Source organism: Silurus aristotelis (genome assembly GCF_946808225.1).
Source record: "Silurus aristotelis genome assembly, chromosome: 5".
NCBI classification, from domain to species: domain Eukaryota; kingdom Metazoa; phylum Chordata; class Actinopteri; order Siluriformes; family Siluridae; genus Silurus; species Silurus aristotelis.
The window spans coordinates 23683495-23704556 of record NC_139578.1 but is presented as its reverse complement, the minus strand read 5'-3'; the positions used below and the strand labels follow the sequence as shown (position 1 = coordinate 23704556).

The 21062-nt window shown below is 38.2% G+C and overlaps 1 protein-coding gene across 13 annotated transcripts in view; it reads right to left on the bottom strand.

Moving 5' to 3' along the window:
* Positions 1-21062, bottom strand: part of LOC310726140 (diacylglycerol kinase delta) — a 115753-nt gene that overhangs the window by 30281 nt on the left and 64410 nt on the right. The window lies entirely within an intron of this gene.

Here is a 21062-nt window from a genome sequence, read left to right as displayed (position 1 = left end):
GACTATAAATAAACGCAGGTAAACCGGTTTTACAGCGCTTTAAGGGAAATGTATGAGAGGGAGAAGGTCTGCCATTGGCCCTCATCTGCTGTCAATAAAAACCCAAAAATACCCAGACAGGAGCAGGCCACGGGTATGATAATGAAGTTTATGAGATTAACAAAGGAAATGCAAAGTATAATAAATCCTTTCACTTTCGTGAGCTAAAAATGGAATTTGAACAGCTTGTATCTGAGGCTTTATTACATCACACAGGAAGCTCATAAACAAGAAAGTGAACGTAATAGCTGAAAGAAACACGCCATGATGTTAAATAAAATAGTAATTGGTGGTGTATGTATGACAAAGTGAAAACGGAATTCTATACATGACTGTAATTTCTTTAAAACATCACATGTGCATATGTATTAGACCCTATGCGAAAAACCAGACATTTAGCTCAGGTGCCTCCCATTTCTCTGGATCACTTGACTGAAGTCTACATGTGGAAAGGTTTATTGATTGGACACGATTTAAAAAGGCTCACAACTCTCTATAGAAGGCCTCACAGCTGACACAGCATATCAGAGATATCAGAGCAAAAACCAAGCCATGGGGTCAAAGGAACTGCCTGCAGAGCTCATAGACAGGAATGTTCCAAGGATGAGATCTGGGGAAGGCTACAAAAAAATTCTACTATACTGAAGATTCCTCCATAATTCCTCCATAATTCTCAAATTAAAGAATAAGTTTGGCACAACCAGGACTCTTCCAACAGCTGGTGGGAGAATGGCCTTAGTAAGAGAGCTGACCAAGAACCCAATGGTCACTCTGACTGCATGGTCATTAGGTTTGAACTTATTATTGTTTGTTAGGCCTAAGAGTCAGAAAAGCCCTTAAACCTTGCAATATGTACACAGTACTACCTACTTAGCACATAATGCCATTTTCGCAATTTTAAAACAATTTGGAGAAAGCTGCTCGCACTTGCGTACGTTTTTACACATAATCTACTTTACACCTCTCTTCACACCTCTGCTTTACAGTGCCTGTGATTTATACACAATTTGCCATTTAACCCCAATCCTATACTTTGACAGAAATTTTGACAGATGTGTAGTCTATAGAGTGGGGTGTGTGTTTAGCAATGTATATCAGATCTGACTGATATGTTTAAGCAATTGGAGTGTCATAACAGGAAAACAAAGAACAAGAGGCTGAGTACGCACAAGGACACACACGTAGGCACGTTCAGACACACACACCGCACTTACATGCATAGTCTGATGTGCTTCGATGGCTGTCTGCCTGTGTCAGCCTACGACTGAAACCAATGACACGACTGAAACAGCGCATTCTTTTGAACACACAAACACACAATCACTAATAAGAATGCAGTGAAACTCAGAAAGATGCAAAACGAGCATGATGTTTCTGCACATCTCTTACTTACTCCTTTAAGTAATTATTTCTGTTCAGAAACCCATATCCTTTCTGAAACAGATTTCTCCCCTCAGCATTCTCTTGTTATTGGTTACGACTCATAACTGTCCAGTCGGTTAATCACTTCCGGGGTCAAACTGATAGCAGGAAAGGAAATGACAAGTCTGCGTTTGCCCTTTGCTGCAAGACAGACATAATGACATCATTGCTGTCTAAATACTCTATAATTCTCCATACATGAGGGCATTTGGTCCAACTAGTTATAAAACTACAATAACACTTTAATCACAGAGAGGTAAGGTCCTAGCCAATTGGCAGGGTTTTCTATTCATACATTTTCCTTGAGGTGTCATCACTTATTGTGTTCCATCCAATTAATATATATATATATATATATATATATATATATATATATATATATATATATATATATATATATATATATATATATATATATTTTTTTTTTTTTTATGAATACCCTCCACTATTGTGCATTGTCATTGCTCTAGTGAATAAAAGAGAAGTGATCCATCATTGATGCCCCTGAAAGAAAAAATCCACAAATTGCATTCAATTCACTACAGTACATAATAAGACCATGTTTCATGCTTGCTCTACCTACAAAATATGTATAACCCTTAAATGATGACATCAATGAAAATCTTTTATTAAGTCATCAGCTGCAAATGAGTAATGGATTTCTCAGAGGTCATAATTGAAACGGGAAAGCTTCTTTCAAGACAGGCATTTGTCAATGGGGCTAATTTTCATCCACTGATTTCTGTTTCCTTCACTCAGTCCAATGCACAAAGACAGTGAAATGCATTCATATTAGCAGTAATATGATAGGACTCCACAAGTGAGGTAAGACGATACATCTCCTGGGGGCAGTGAGGCGTTAACCCCTCTCTGAGCCACTAGAGGGCAGCAGAAGCAGTTGGCATCGAAATACGATGAATGCTGCAGTCATTTGTATCTGCCTCTTCTGGATGAGCTCTACTGCACATCCATATCCACACACACAAACAAAACACACACCAAACACAAACACAAAACATAAACACGGACACAACACACATGCAAAGATAGGGTCAAGTATCTAAACAAAAAAACCTTACAAGTATAAATGGTGGTGCGCATTTATACATGCATACACACACACACACACACACACACACACACACACACACACACACACACACACACACACACACACACACACTCGCTCAATCACAGATGACATGATGCAGAGGTCCATGACAGCCTGATGGCTTGCAGGGTTGTCATAGCAACAGGCCAAGTTTCCCCTGAATGGAAACTGTCAAAGATGAAGCCACCAGCAGGTCTGTTTCAAACACTCAGCACACACTGCCCGGCAGTAAAGAGGCGGCGTGTCACTTCCTGAGTGGGCATAAAATATCTGAGCTCAGAGCTCTGGCAGTACTGCAGCTCCCAGAACCATATGGGGCTTAGCAGGTTAATCCTCTTTCTGCAGAACCCTGTGCCTGAATACACACACACACACACACACACACACACACACACACACACACACACACACACACACACACACACACACACACACACACTTAGTCTCTATACATCGACTGTCTCATAGCACAGTAAGACATCTTGAACTGGCTTATTGCTAATACCAGGATTCTTATTCGAGCTGTAATGTGACAGATAAAAGTCCATACGCCATCTGTTCTCAGTCTATCAGAACCAAAATTAGATAAAACCAGCATTTTGCTAGAAACTAAAATTAGAAATGGAAATGAACATGGAAGCTTTTGAGTCTTTGGGTTATCTTGGAATGATTCATGTTTGACAAATATTAAGAGCAAATGGCAAACAACTGGACACACACAAAAAAAAAAAAAAAAAACTACAAATGTCCAGGATGTTTTCAGGATGTGTGGAAACTCTGACCAGTCTCACTATCTGCATTGACTCAGGTCACTCAGTTCATAGCTGAAAGCATCACATTATAGATCTGACAGAAAAAAAAATAATAATTCATGCAGTACCAGTTACTCTAGACAATTGTTTCCAGAAAATGGAAGCTGGAAGGAATGGTTAAGTAGATGAAATAATGCACAACGATGTCAAATGTCAAATTAAATTATCAAATGGTGGATTCATTTTTATGCTTTTTTGAATACTGCATAATCTGGGCAAATTAAATGATGCTATATTTAAAAACTATGTTGAGCTGGTGCTTAAAAGGCAAACCGTCTGAATGAGGAAGGTGTTTAGTTTCAGATTTTATGCTGTTCTGTAAACAGGCTTTCAAACAGTAATTCTAACCACCACATCTTTTTGTTTGGAGACCCGCCCCCTGTCCACAAACAGGATAAATACGACACAGTTGCTTGCATCACCATCTGTACTGGCAGGACAATTATTTGGAGAAAATAATTTAAATACGTCATCACATTCTCCATCATTTCTCAGCTCTGGAATATAAACCGACATTACAACCGACATTCCACCCTGACACAATTGTACCTCTTTCACCACCTGGCAAGAGATCCAATTCTCTCTATCCTTTTCTACACTCTGTACACACCGACGGTGAAAATGCATTGGAATATTCCAAAGTAACGTCAATCAGGACATTTTAAGGAGGCAGTGTTAAAAATATGGCAACTGTTAAAAAGCGGTTCCATGCCTAAACCTGCCAACACTGTGCTGTTTTGCCTTTCACATCTCAACCCTCTCAAAACCATTCTGAATCATCATTCTGTGCGTGTCCTAGAAAAGCATATACCATATTCTTTTTTTTTTTTTTTTGCATAAAGACAGCCACATATTCAGTGGTATTTCTTTTTAAATATCGTCACCATCCTTTCACTAGAATGCCTGGATGCTTGTGTAATGGCGGATAACATGATCGACGTGTAAATATGTATGCCTCCTTTTATTGATTGGTTGTATTTTGGTGGTTTATATAAATTTTTTCTTCTCTCATACAGTATTTACAGAACCAGGAGTGACAGAGTAATCCTGACAAAAGATATTTTATTAAACCCGATTTTCAGGAAAGTATTTTCATATAGAAACATACAAATTACCATAACACATTTGTCTTTCTGTGGTGAATTATGAAGGATGCAATGAAGAATATAATGTTTAGCTATTTATAATATGCACTTTATAACACAGGGATCACGACTGTAAATATGACGGAAATCTGAAATTGATCTATTTATTAACATAAAGACACCAACATATCGAAGTATGCACACAAACACACACACGCACACACACGCATGCTCAGACACACATAAGCCCACACAAAGATGTGGGTCATAGTGATAATGGTCATATAGCAGACCATTTCTGGTCTCATTGTGCATTGCTGCTAATTGCTTCTAGCATGCCTCATAAATCTGCCTCTCATAATTTCTAACAGAGAGAGAGAGAGAGAGAGAGAGAGAGAGAGAGAGAGAGAGAGAGAGAGAGAGAGAGGCAAACGAGAGAAATTGAAAAAGAGACTTCAAGAGAGAGAGAGAGAGAGAGAGGGAGAGAGAGAGAGAGAGAGAGAGAGAGAGAGAGAGAGAGAGAGAGAGAGAGAGAAAGAGAAAAGAGAAAGAGAGAACGAGAAAGTGAGAACGAGAAAGTGAGAAAGAAAGAGAGAGTGAGAAAGAAAGAGAGAGAGAGAGAGAGAGAGAGAGAGAGAGAGAGAGAGAGAGAGAGAGAGAGAGAGGGAAAGAGAGAGTGAGGCAGGCAGACAGACAGAAAGACCCTACGGCTTATTTTCGGACATGTGGTGCTACTTTGAAGCATAAAGACGGACGGAGGGAAGGAGATGAGAGCAGTGAAGGTTGAGAACAGAGGGCTGGAAGGAGGGAGGTTTTTAAAGCTTTGGCCATGATTGAAGTGCAAATGGGAGGTGCAGGCACGCGCACACACACACACACACACACACACACACACACACACACACACACACACACACACACACACACACACAGACTTTAAGTAGGCCTAACATTATGTTAATGTGAAATGTATGCACTTGAAATGTAAGCGTGTGAAACAGAGAATAGGAAGGTCATGAGAGATACAGTTTTTAGCCTTTAGACAGCTACAGAGTACCGGTATGTATACAGACAAACAGACAGACACTTCACCTATTGCTGTGTGATAATGTCCAGAAAACAATACAGTTACAAATGACAAACAGGTCAAAGCACAAGATATATTAATTCTTAGTATATATTTGTTAGTGATGGGAGGTTCAGATCATTTTAGTGAATTGGTTCTTTGAATCTCGTTCCTCAAAATAAAATAAATTTTTTTTTTTATTTTGAGGAACGAGATTCAAAAAACCAATTAACTAAAATGATCTAAACCTCCCATCACTAACAAATTGATCAAAGAAACAAATAAAATTATATTTTCAATAAACAGATCCCCCAACACATCTACATACACAAGCTTTGACTATAGTTCCAAAAATAAGAATAGAATAGAATAGAATAGAGGAGAATAGAATAGAATAGAATAGAATAGAATAGAATAGCCTTTATTTGTCACATATACATTACAGCACAATGAAATTCTCTCTTCGCATATCCCAGCTTGCTCGGAAGCTGCGGTCAGAGTGCAGGGTCGGCCGTATACGGCGCCCCTGGAGCACAGAGGGTTAAGGGTCTTGCTCAAAGGCCTAAGAGTGGCAAAAATATGACGATGCAGCTAAAGACAAATGGTCATAAACTGAATGAGCAGCCCACCTCTCATATCTTCTTTTGTCATGTGACTCCCATAATTATTGTAACAATAATGTCAAGATCTGGACCAAAAAAAACCTGATCCATTGCATTGTGTAGTTTATATAGGTGTCATGTGATAAAAGAACAAACAAAGCTGAACAAAGGACTCATGAGTTAAACTACTCAATTCTGTTTCCTGTACATAACCTAAGGATTTTTCAGAAGCTTTGCGACCGTGCAAAAATGAACAAAATCACTCTTTGAGACTGCTCGTTCTTCTGAGTCACATTAAAGACTCATTCACAATGAACTAATCGCTCATGAACGACCCATCACTAATATCTGTTCTGTTTCAGTCAGCAATGGTAGCAGCAGCAGCTGGTAATGACAGTAAACTGAATTATAAACCACATGAGTGTGCTGTCAGGTATGGAGTCAGTCACAGGGTCTGAACAGCGTGACAGAAGCGCTGATGATGACAGACCAAAGTCACAGGAATATTTAGACAGTGAAGAGAATCTTTGCTCGCATAAGCAAGTACTTTCCGTTCACTTCGTATGGGTGTGTAGCAACACCTCGAGCTCTCGCTTATAGGAGTGGCCTGTTTAGAACGTGTTAAATAAAGAAAAGTAGAAGCCAAACTTTGGGCAAACATTTGAGCAGTTGTACTAAGTTGAGCCCAAATATAGATAAACAAGGACTAAATGCAGTCATAAACTGAGGTTGTAAAATCAGGGAAATATCAAAAATTCCAAATGGGAAATATCAGATATTCTGAGCCATAAGAACTGGTGCGTGAACTGTTGAGATTTACTGTTGGAATGATTCTAGCAGGTAGAGGAAAAGAAAACCAGATTTTAGCCACGAAATCCCTTGCATATACCAGTGGCAAGACAGCATCAAGCAACAATGAGAAAACCATGACCCTGGATCCTAATTTTCTACCATCTAAACAGACCACAGCTTGGACCACATGGCTTTTATTTGCTCAGAGCAGGGAGCTTAGTGAAATTAAAGGTGAAAAATTATCCTTAAATTTCTAAAAGTAATTAAGTACTGGCAAGTAAGAAAAATTGCACAATGAATGCAAATTTCACTCATGTTTGCCTTCATTAAAAATCAGAACAGTTCACTTTTCAGGGGGCCTTTAATTGTTATAGTGTGTTATAGGAACACTTCCTGGTTAGCAATTCGCAACAAAATCGTAACAAATTGCATTTTTTAGTAGACGAAGTGCCACTGCGCTAACTCTAGTTTCTTTTTTATACCCCTGGCATTATTGTGTATGTTTTCATGTTTCATAATTAAAAAATGCACTCAAAGTGTGAGGTGGAGACTAAACAAATTTGTGGTCCGCCACTTAATACATTCCTGAGGGAACTCAGATTTTAACTCTGTTCTGCCTGTAAAAAGGATTGCATTCGGTAAACATGTGCACCGTTATACCCCTAATTAATATATATATATATATATATATATATATATATATATATATATATATATATATATATATATATATATATATATTAATTAGGGGTATAACGGTGCAAGTCTTGTGTGTGTATGTGTATGTGTGTGTGTCCCCTTCATCAGTCTCAACTTCTCACCCTCACAGCTGATATACTTGTTATTTAGTGGACTTGTTTCCCAACCTAGCAGTTGCATTCAGGGTGGTTACAGCTACTACATTAATAGCATGATTCCCCCCCCCAACACACACACACACACACACACACACACACACACACACAAGCATGTCAGTGTCATTACTGTGCTGAGAATATACACCTCCTAATGTTCTCAGCACTGCTCTGTTTCCACTGGTTGACACTGGAGATGGTGGTGATAAATAGTGCTTAGCAACCAAGAGGTTTCAGTCTGTACATCTATAAATGTGAATATACAAGGTTGATATTGCTAATAAGCACAGCAGATGTTACACAACATTACAGAAATGAAGCTCCCTGAGGTGAAATGTCACCTTAAGTCCACTAAGCTGTAATGATTTACCATGTGCAGCTCTAATGAGCTCGATCAGAAACTGCTTTCATATGACCAGCCAGTGCCTTAAACTCAACACACACACACACACACACACACACACACACACAATGTGTGACCCCTGTGATCAATCACCAGCTTCTGAGACAACCCACAACACCCACTCTCCCTTCCACTGCCTCATTACAGAGACTCAGGACATGGCATTGATCAAATAGCCACTTAGACACACACACACACACACACACACACACACACACACACACACACACACACACACACACACACACACACACACACACACACACACACACACACACACACACACACACACATATATACTGCATATGCACATACTATACACAAACACTTTCTATGTCTCAATCTTACACATCATACCATCCTGTCTTGCTTTTACACTCACACCCATATCTATCTTTACTTACACACACACACACACACACACACACCCACACCCACACACACATATATACTGTATATGCACATACTATACACAAACACTTTCCTCATTCCTATGTCTCAATCCTACACATCATACCATCTTGTCTTGCTTTTACACTCACAACCATAACTCTCTTTACTTACACACACACACACACACACACACACACACACACACACACACACACACACACACACACACACCCACCCATATGCCTTTCTCTCTTTCTCATGCATTTCTGTAAGTTTTTTATTCTGCACTTCTTTCTTTTACTTTTTATTTGCATCATCAGTGGAATTTCTTCACTAGGGAAACTTTTGAACTGTCCAAATCCGTTACAGTCTGCATCCGAAAGTTTAATAATTAAAAGTTATTTTTGGATTCGGATTGCATTTAAGCATTAATGAATCCAGTCATAGAGATAATAGAGATTTACCTCCAGCACGGCACTACGTATTCTTTCACAATTTACAGTAACTGAATGTAATTTTTGTAATTATAATGTTGTTTATTATGGGGCAGTGTTATAATGCATAATAGATATACAATTAAAAACATAATAGCTTGATATTCACTATATATGCTCAGTACATTGAGTTTACTGTGGTGTGTGTGTAAGAAGGCGAGCCTGTTACATCACTTCCCTGCGTTTGACTCTGTGAAGCGGGACCTATTGTGGCTTCATTTTCCTGAGTGTAGCCTGTAGACACGGAGTCTCATATACCCCGCTCCAATTCAATTACTCAAGCCCTCTCTATTCAATCTTTTCTGGCTTCAATACAGCTCAGGCTTGGCTCAAATACCCTATATGTGAATGTGTGTGCGTGTGTGTGTCTCAGATGGCATCAGGATTCGGGATGATAATGATAAATGATAAATGATAATGATAAAGGGGCAGCTGATCATTCTGCTGTAAAATGATAAAATTTCTCCCTCGTTTCTCTTTGGCTCTGTGTAACGGCAATTTTTACAGCATGATGGATTCCTTCATTGCCCCCAATCTTCACAGCCCATTAATAACCAGGCTGATCCCTTGGCCAGCTAACTCTTTCCAATTCCAATTAGCCGTGGGAGTGTGGTGTTTAAGGTGAGCAGAGGGTTATGGTTTCAAGTCTTGGGAAAGACTTAATCCCGAGTCCTTTACGGGACTTTTTGTTTAAAGTTGCTAAGTTGAGGTTTTATTAAAGTTTATCAAATCACTGATGTTGCCAAAGACTATACAAAATAATGTGAATGTGAATTATACCTAAATCTCTGTTAAATTTATTAACAAATCTCTTGCAGATCTAAATAAATGTGTGCTATTAAAAACAGCCACATCTGAAGGAGAAAGTCTATTATATATAAAATATAAAGGTTTTTGCATTAGTTTTCATTATAGTGATTATCCAACACTTTCTGCTTAGCAAAATAATATACACGAAGAGACTGCAAACGTCCTCATACTAAAACTTGCATTAGCTCACATTTATTTAGTAATTTTTAAGATTATATTCTATTATTAATTAACTAAATAATTCACTTAATGTTTTATTCATTGATATAAATATAAATGCATAAACTAGCAAAAAACATCTACCACCAGACTATTAATTAGTCTTATTAATAGTTGTATAATATTATATTCAGCTTAAATTGTCATCTTATAATAGGGAATAGCCACTTAACCCTATTTTAAATGTTGGACTATTCACAATAAAATCATTTTTAAAAACTGTAAATCTACATGTACACTATATTAAAATTAGTTTATATAATTTATACATCCGTGCACACAACACACAACGTTTTCTAATATTTATAATAATAATAAATAATAATAAATAATAATAAGAATAAGAATAATATTCTAATAAAAGTTCTTCATCAATCTGTGAAGATGTGTACATTATAACAAACACAACAAAAAATTAAATACACAGAAGCAGGTGAATTTTTAGGCCATTAACAGAACCACTTTTTCCACACCAGGAAAATATTTCCATAAGGTAAAAATAAACCCTGGTCAGTCCATTACAGTAAATAAACACATTTGCCTGGGGCTCATATAGATGATCAATTCAGCATCCAGCATGTTTATTGGGAGAAAAGTGAAATAACTGGATGCAACCGATGCATACGCAGGGAGAACATGTGCTGATCCGCACTGAGCTCGTGGTCGAACCAGAGACCCTGAAGCTGTGAGTCACCAACACCTACCCACATGCTAACTGTACACTTTTATTAACAATGCTCGTTCAGACACGTTATTTATTTTAACTGAAGGTGGCGTATCTTTTCTATTTTTACTCGTTCTTCACAGTCACTGCGACTTAAAGAGAGTGGAAAATTACATCAGAATAATTCAGCTGCAGTAATTGTGTGGAATCATTTTAAAAATGTCCTGTCTATAAAACAAAACAATTGAGTGAAAATTTCATGTGTAGCCCAACTGAGCTGAAATTAATAAATAAGTAAACAAATAAATGGGGCCAAACAAATAAATAATTAAAAATAAAATCGCTTGTTTAAAGCATTCGTTACTCACATTTGTGTTATAAATATCACCATATTACAGCTAAATTCTATGCACAATTTTTCTTGGCTGGTGTGTAGAGATAGATATTTCCACATGTAAACCATGATGCAGCTCATGCACCTGTTACATCATACAATTTGTTAACCATGTATAGAGTAACCCCTGTGAAGTTGGAATCTGGGTTCTGCAGACTGTGGAAAACTATTTGAGTGGCACCACAAAACATATTGTCCAATTAAGTGTCTCCACATAAATGTGTTTTGTGTGTCAACAATGTCCTTGTGAAGAATCTCTCCGAAGCAAGGGAATGCTGCTTCAGCTCTCAGTTCACTGAGGAGGTACTTAAGCGGAGGTGTGAGAGGCTCTCGCTCCCATCATCCATTTAAATCAACCCCACAAACACACAACTCTCTAAACCACTCACTCACAACCCAATACACTCAGATTCACACTCCAACAGGACCTCCTCCCACTCTCTGGCACTTTCTCTTTCGCTCACCATCCGTCTTGCCACCACATGCGGTTTTGTCCGGTGCCTTGCCGAGCTGCTCTGCCTGACAACAGCCGCACAGATACAGCAGACAATTTAGCTTTCTAGAAATCATAGGCATGTTAATGGTTATGGTAGGTTAGTTGTGTTTTACAGATTATGTACTACAGTAACAGGCTCTTAGTGTAACATCAGCTACAACAAACTAACTGCAAATCTAGCTAGCTACGTAATGTTTAATGTCTTGTACTGATCTTGCACTAAAGTACTAACCTGATAGCTACCAAAATTTTAGCTAACCTACTTTAAAAAAAAACTTAATCAGTGCAACCACTAAGTAACTAACTCATCACTAAGATGACACTTGTTATCCAGCTTTTGCATACAGTCTTCATAGCTATGGCCATAGAGGTGGTATCAAAAACTTTCAAGACTAGCTCTGTTTACAAGAAATTTTGACATTATTACCTTCAAAATAGTCCACTCGCACAGCAATACAGCGTCTCCAGCATTCCTGACACTTCTGGGATGGGTCTTCTTTTCCAAGCGTGTCAAGCACCTTCTGCGATTTGCGCTGGATCTCCGCAATAGTGTCAAAACAGTAACCTTTGAGCTGGATCTTCATCATTCAGGAGCCAAGTAGGGTGGGTGTGGAAGTGAGAGGAGAGCTCTGGTGAGAATAGCACCAGTTGCACAGCTCCCCGTGTACACAGGACAATGTCTTTTGGCACAATGACGCCATTTTGACGCAAAATGTCTTTTGACGCCATCTGTTGGCGTATTACAAAACGAGTCTCAAAACTTTTTGGTACCACCTCGAATGTCTGATTAAGAAATGCCAGTAAATATGGGTGCAAGGTAACCAAAGCAGAAATGTTGACCAATGTTTTACAATGTAGACTGCAAAATACAGTGATAAATACAGGTATCCATGTAGTTTTTCTCATATACTACACTGTACACAGTGCTGTGAAGTCACAAAATATTGTGAAAGTGATTCAAATATGCATATGAGCAAGACATCGAATTTTCCTGGCCTACTGTGGCTTCGCATCTCTAAAATCTCGGTTGATATTTGTTTTTATTTGCTCACGCTGTATGTTTTTTATTATTCTTATTATTCCCTCTCAGTTTGATTTTCTCTCTGCTGCTTTTTCTCACTTTCAGACTACTGTTCTCTCTCTGCTTCAGTCCGCATGCCCCTGTTTAGCCTGTTGGCACATGTTTTAAGCAGCGCCGAGAAGAAACAATGGGAGAAAGAAAAAAAATTGAATCGAGTGAAATAAGGATTAGGTTGCAATAGGTTTCTATCTAGAGGCTCACAAGAAGCAGAGACGCTTTCCAGGCTCGGTGCTCGGCAGGCCGTGCGAGGAGCCGGCACGAGTAGGTGACATTTCGCTGAGCTATTAAATATGGTATGTATAAGTGTGTGTTTTGTGTGTTTCATGTTATTTCAAGCACATGAGTACAATTTTAAAATGCATTGTGTTTCCTCTCTTTTCATTGCTCCTCAGTTTTTTCCCCACACCATAATTTCCTCACACACACACACACACACACACACACACACACACACACACACACACACACACACACACAGCTCGGCACACACATCATCAATCCAAGTAATATTAAAATCTTGACCGAAGCATTTAAATATACATGGCCACTGGCGTGTGACTAAAAAAAGGCCAAGTTTCCAAATATAACTCGTTTCTGCATGCGTGGTGTTGTGATGATGAATGATAAGCTGCTTTTGCTTGTTGTTTGTATCGCAACATGCAAAGTAGATCCATTTGCCAGTCACATTTCAATTATGAGACAGTCGCGAGATGTACCGAATAAACAGAGAAGCACAGAAGCCTCACTTACTCCTTTACTCTGTGTTTATATAAAATACATTTAAGAAAATCTTGTACACATGAGGCGCCAGTCAAAGGCATTATACATAAAAAAAACAAAACAAAAATAAAAACACTAAAATAAATCTTTTTATATATATTTTATTTTTCTTTATATATATATATATATATATATATATATATATATATATATATATATATATATATATATATATATATATATATTTGTTGAATTTTCTATCCATTAACATTTTTTCTATGCTACACCTATGTGGTTTTGAAAAAATGGGGGCCGTGTGGAAATATTCTAAATTTAACAGTTACATAAGAAACGCATGTCTTGTTTCAAGTAAAGTAAAGCCCACTAACTGAAACTCTACACAACGGTCATGCAGAAATTTAAGATATTTAAAAATCTGTTAAACAGACAGACAGACAGACGGATGGATGGTTAGATAGATATTTGGACAGACATACAGATAGATAAGAGGAGGGAGATTAAAACAAAAATCACGTTTGGAAATCAGAGTTGGTCAATGGGGTAAGGGGCAGAGGAGCAGGGTGAGAGATTGTGGTAAAAGGTCAGTGTAGAAGATTGAAGGAAAAGAGCAGGCTAGGCGTTCTGGGTCGGGGAATGGGGGTGGAGAGTGCATGTGGACTCTGATAGATGAGGTCAGAATTTCACATTAACTGCTGAAAGAGGAAAAAGGATTTTTCACTATGAGCATGTTTCCAGAAAGTGTGTAAAAATAAACGCAGCCCGAAACCACACCGTCAAACTTTGTGTGTGTCCATGCAAGTGTGTGTGTGTGGGTGTGTGTGTGTGTGTGTGTGTGTGTGTGTGTGTTTGTGTGTGTGTGAGGGAAAATGTGTGTGAGAATATGTGTGTTTGTGTGTGTGTTCTCTCCCCCACAGATTGCTCGGGTCAGAATGAGTGGCTCCTATGTGTGTAATGCTCTCGTTGGCCGCCCCCTCAGCCTGCACTATTGTGCAACTGCTTTACTGCGGCAACACACAAACATACACATACATTTAACAATACTTAAAATCCCGATTCTGGTTTAACTTTCTTTCCCAGTGAAGGGGACGTGGCCTCTATGCCTGCCTGTGTCAATAATGTAGATGTAACCCCTTTCAAGGTGTACTAAAATAAATCAAATACACAATTATTCTAATTAAATATTTGATTAAACTGCAATTGGGTCATACTGAACCATAAATCAGGAGAGCCACTCTCCATTGTCTATTCACACACATATACAATACACACACGTACACACATACACCTAGAACCATTATAAGGATAAGAATGGTAAACACCGCTTATTTACCTGATGGTCAGAAATCTCAGGAGCACATTTCCTGGTCACCATAGAAACCAAGACAACACTCTCTTAGATGCTATACTACTCTATGTGTTTATGAAATGAAAGACAAATGTCGGTTCAACTGTCCTACAAACCTGACGAGATCCAAGTTTTAAGGTTGTTTTGAGCATTATATGGATGTTTATAATAAGGTTATATAAGGTTTGTGGACATCTGACTATAAGAGTCACATTTGTTTTTTTCTGACCGACTTAATCCTCATGTTTAAGTCACTGCTTATCCACTACACATTTTTTTTTCGCACCATCTATAACTCAAATTTGCACTACTGTACATTCCACCCATATTTATACTGTATATACTTTATCATACATCAGTGGCAGGCAGTCAGGGCCAGCAAAGCCTTTTCTGCTGGCCTAAACACTATCAGAAGCACTGACCTACATTAACAATCTAAATTCTCATATTTGTTCCATGAAATTGTATTCATTTATTCCGAACAGTTTATTCCCTTTATTTCGTAGCGCTTTTCTTGGCTGCACTGTTCCCAGTATGTGTAAAGATGTTAGATTTTTTGTCCAATCAGATTTCAGCCTCTTGTGCTTCCATGTCAATCTAATCTTCCCAGGGCCTTCAAATTCTGTCCTTGTTTTTTAACATAGTCTCCTTAATAAACAGCTCTGTTTCTTTAACCAATCAGATTTCATATTCGCTTCATAACATCAGCATTTTTCCATCCTCTGATTGGTTGGTCAGAGCGAAATTGTTACAGCCAAGTTCGACTGGCAAAACCCTTGTGTAGCTCTGCACACATTAATACATCTGAGTTAGACTTTATTACACCTACAGAGGACAAGAAATTGATTCGGTCTCGGACAGATTTAAAAATCCATTTTAAATAAAAACTAGACATCGTAAGGCGGTCGACTAACCCCGACGCTAGCTAGCTTGACTTAGCCCGGGAAAGGCTTTGTTCACCGCTTCCAGACCAGTGAATACGAACTCCAGAAGATGTTGGTGCACATTTGTGGTTGTAGTGTAGAGGTTTGAAGTCCTAACTGGATTTATTGCTTTAGTAAAATGGTGTTTACCCTCCATATGTGAAATGTCTCTCTTTCTGTAATGCCACACGCTGTTATATTGCGTGTTTGTATTGTATTGATGGTTTCTATAACTGGGACATGATAGTGGCGGTATTAAGAGGTGGATTAAGTCGGGTTCATCCCCACTGAAGGCTCAGGTACCAAATGCATTCATACATTCTTGTACATAACTATACCATGTCATTTAAGTATATTATCTTCTGAAATGTCTGTATATGCATAATCTTTGCACAATATATTGTATATTACAATATATACCATATATTGTTTCATATTATTCTGTACATTAATCACCCTCATTCCTCTATATATGGAGCTCATACCCTATTTATCTTACTGTTATTTATTATTAAATAGGCCACTTATACACTTCTGGTTAGATGCTAACTGCATTTAATTGGATCTGTACATGTACCTTGCACAATGACAATAAAGTTAAAGCGAATCTAATCTAATGTAGTCTCCATTTGTGGTTATAATATCCTCCACTCTTCAAAAGAATGTTCCACTAGATTGTAGAGGGATTGTGGAGATTTGTGTTTAGTCAGCCACAAGGGTATTAGTAAAGTCAGGTAATGCTGTAGGGTGAGGTGACTAGGCCTGGGGTGCTGTTAGCGTTCCAAATTCATCCCAAAGGTGTTCAGTAAGATTGAGGTCAGAGCTCTATAGCAGGCCACTCAAGATCTTTCATTCAAAAGCATACCTTCATGGAGATTGCTTTGTGCACAGGTTCAGGTCTCCTAGTTCAAGTGAAGTTATAATAATGTATTGCTCCACATTCTATACAATTGTGCGCCTCCACTTTTGTGGTAACAGTTTGGGGAAAAAAACACATATGCCTTTAAGAGTCATGTGTACCAATAATTTTGTGTATATTGTGTAAATAATAAATGACCAATGTGTTATTCATGGCATGTAAAACAAAGTGAAAAGGAAATGTATACCAATGTATTAGGTTTCTCTGTTGTCCCTTTTTACAAGAACAAATACATGATCTAATTCGTAACATAAAGAGATAGAAAGAAGTAACTAAGCATAGCTTTAATTCCTGTGTTTTCCTTCTGGTCTAGTTGTGGAGAAACACCTCATGCAACAGGCTGCACATGAGCTAACAAATATCATGCAATATGTTTTATACAGTGTGTTTCTTAATCAAGTGTCTTTTGGGAGGTATTACTAGCAGGACTATCAGACTGCTGTACTGGGTAGAAGTGCACTAGACTTGAAATGAGCACACTCTAAGCAATAAACAACTCGTGTCCTCCTCTCCTATCCTTTAATGCAAGTTTCGGTCTTTATAATCTACGGAGGTGGTGAAATACACATAAAAGAATAGATACACACAGCATTGAATTAAAAGATCAGCGTTCAGCCAAATTTATAGATTACAGTAATGAGGTGAGGTCGTGCATAACATGCAAAAATAAAACTAAACCAGCTCAGATTGCGCTACAGACAAAGAAAAGAGTGTGTAATTTAAGACAAGGGAGCAGGGATGCGGTGAGTCAATGTGAACTGAGGCCACACACACACACACACACACACACACACACAGAATTGATACTGAGGGAAACAAAACCCTTATCTCTGAGCATCTTTGGGGTTAACACTCCCTCCTGCTCTCTTTTTCTCTCTTTTCATTCTTTATGTCTGTATATCGCTCGTATCATCTCTGTAGTCTCTGTTCTGTTTCCGCCACAATTCTTACACACACATTCACACACACGCACACAAACACATACATGCACACGCACACGTCTATGTGTTTTGGGGATTGATCTTTTTTCTTTCATCTCAGGGTGATACAAAATCCCACCCTCTGTTGGCTGCACCTGCATACTGTGCGCTTGTGGTAAGTGTGTCTGTGTGTGCATGTGGGTTCCCTCTTCCTCAGTGCACACAAAATGCACAAAAGGATTCTAAAAAAAGCAGGGACCATAGCTTCGGGTGCTCCCTTTCTCTTGTTTTACGCTGAGCTCCTCTAAAACTGGGGCGCAAAACCCGTGATATCGGCTGCGGCCTAGCTCCATAATAAACATCTGAAATCTGAACGAGATGGGAACCTTGTAAAACACTTCGTGATCATCTGCGTCGCGGGAAACACACGCCGCAGCGGATGTGCGAACTGCAGCTCTGAAGGCCAGGCCTTGATTTTAACTTTTGTCAACTTTTTAAGAAATCCATACAGCCCTTAAGTTCAAAGACTAGAGAAAAAAACAATTACTTCCGTTATTTTCAATTCTACACATGATCACTTCAGGTCCATATCTGTGGGTTTTAAAGTACAAATATGTCTCAATTAATTTTATATATTAAAATGAATTTTAAGTTTAGATATATTCATTTATATTAAAATTTAAAACACAAAATCATGCACCAGCAACAAGAAAAAGTCTAATTTGCTACCTTTATTTTTTTATGTCGCTACTAAGAGGATTAATTATTTTATATTAATCTCAATTGTCCAGTTTAAGTTTTCAAATTGTTTGTTTTACTTAGTTTTTTTAAATGAAGGAAAATATACAAGAATATAGAATATATAAAAAGCACTACAGCAACACCTTTGTTGCAGGATCATACCAAATTCTATTAGACAAGATACCAATGCGGAGTATTGGACTGGTGTCATCGCTGAATTCAATTTTATAGATTTATGTTTAGAATGAACCTATTTGAATATTCAGTGCAGTTAATTTACCTTTGAGCATATTTATGTGTGTTGGGAGAAAACAACACAACCTGGAGGAAACCCGCATTTACATCGGGAACAACGAGTTCGAAATTCAATGTTAACACTATTGAACAATTGCAACATACAGAGAACCTTGCTAATATGTGGTGCAAACAGATTATTTCAAGCAATAAATGCGTTGACAGTCATTCTGTAACATGTACAAGTTTCATATATTCTAATGTAGCAAAAATAACTATGCTAGGTATATTAATATGACATAGGAGGTGACATAGCCGGTCACTTCTGTGATTGTCCTCCCCCAGACCCCTTAAAACCTGGCAGTAGAAATTGCTATTGATGGTCTGGGCCCTGGGGACGAATTCTCGATGCACAATGTCGAAAAAGACAATAAGCATGCATGTGGTCGAGCTGCGGACCTGCCTCACCTTTTTCGCTCATGGAAATTATAGGCTCTATGGGATCCAACTATGGGATCCAAGGCACGCTGTCAGAGTTCTTGGCAGATTTCGGCACGTTGTTTCTTCTTCTCCTGGGTTAGCAGCCTAGGGACGAACTTGGCAGCGACACAGCACATGTTCAAATCACACATAAAGCTTGCCTGGACTGTTCCGTATGACACACTGACAATAGCAGCATTGTTGTGGATTGTTCTCCGATAATCATCATGCACAATCTGCCGAATGGTCTTGACATTGGTCTCGGGTTGAGCTTGTTGAAGGTCTTTCTGATCTCTCATCTTCTTCCAGTGATGTTCTTTCGCTCTTAAAGGGTGCATGACTCTCAGACAAACTTAGAGTTTAACTAATTGCAGTAAACTTGACAAATCATGTCAAATGTCTCTGTGCAGATTTGCCCAGTTTCATGCAGCAGTTCATGTTTGCTCTTTGTTCTAACTTGCTGTTGATGATAAAATCGCAGATGTGGTAACACGTGTTCAGAATAGCACCAGTTGCACAACTCCCCATGTACACAGGACGATTTCTTTTGGCACAGTGACTTATGAAGGTCGGTGCTCCCAGGGACTGTGCCTGCAGCCTTGTGCTGCCATCTGTTTCCACGTTACAAAACTAGTCTCGAAACTTTTGGATACCACCTCGTATAAACAGGAGACCAGTAGCTAAACCAGTGGTCACCAACATGGTGCTCGCGGGCACCTGGTAGCCCTCAAGGACCACATGAGTAGCCCGCAGGCCTTTTCTAAAAAAATAGCTGTTCCCTACTTTGTTAAATCATTGTTGATAATTATTATGAGAAATCATTAGCATGATCAGTGTCTTCACATAGATGAATATCATTCATTATTAATAATAACATATAATAAAAGGTCAATTGAGCACATTTGTTATTTCAGATAAAACTGAAAACTGTTTGTATCAAACTGGTAGCCCTTCACATTAATCGGTACCCAAGAAGTAGCTTTTAGTTTCTAAAAGGTTGGTGACCCCTGAGCTAAACATCTCATATAGTGTCATACTTCAGTTTCTTGCTCCTGCTTTAACAATATGCCAAAATCTCACACTCTTCCATTGTTTAAAACAACAACAAAAAAATGGGATTCCCTAACATGCAAAGCAGCCAGTGGTTCCAGTTACAAACAACACCCCCACAACAATACCAGCCTGGTTTAGAGTATATTTAAAATGTAAAGGGTATAACCAACTCTCCGCCGTGTATAAGGATCAAATCACACTCAGTAGCTTCACATTACACCACAATACTGCTGAGTTCACTAGTGAGGGGTCATCAGTGTGTTGGCTTCTGAAGTACATGTTAGTCAAAAGGCTGTTTTCAACTCAAAGACTGTTAAAAACTCAGTGAAATAATTAGATGCTGTTTCTCACAGGCGTTATGTTACTTCGATGAAAAAAGGGGGAATGGAGAGTCTCAAAATATTTCATTACATTCTGAAAAAAACTCATTTTGCTAACTATTTATATTCATTATATTTCCTATTGCAAGAAGAAGTAGAAATCAATGACAGTGTGTTATTAGGTGTGTCTATGTTTACCTGAAATGCTCTTTATTTCAAAGATTAAAAGAAGAAGACTAAAACAAAGAAGCAGCACCTCAAATTACAAAGTTGGTAATAAGATCAAGTGATAAAATCCTTATTAAATCTTTAGTAATCTATAAGTGCTGAAATTTTGTTTAAAACAGGCAGTGCAGTCAGCATATATTTGTCATAGTCGCTGCAGCTTGAAAGATTTCGTATGTGTATGAGAAATAAAATGTGAGATAAAACAATAAATATCTTGCCAAAAAGGTCAAGACACTTCAGATTTGCATCCTTCAAGCTGCATTACTCAATATTCGGTTACACCACAAAACATAGTTAGGATGTAAAAGGAGACATGAATGAAATATTTATTAAAGCCCCTGACAAAAAATACTGCACTGACAGAGCAATCTGATGAATAAATTATTAATAACTGATAACTTTAAAGAACATACTAATCCGG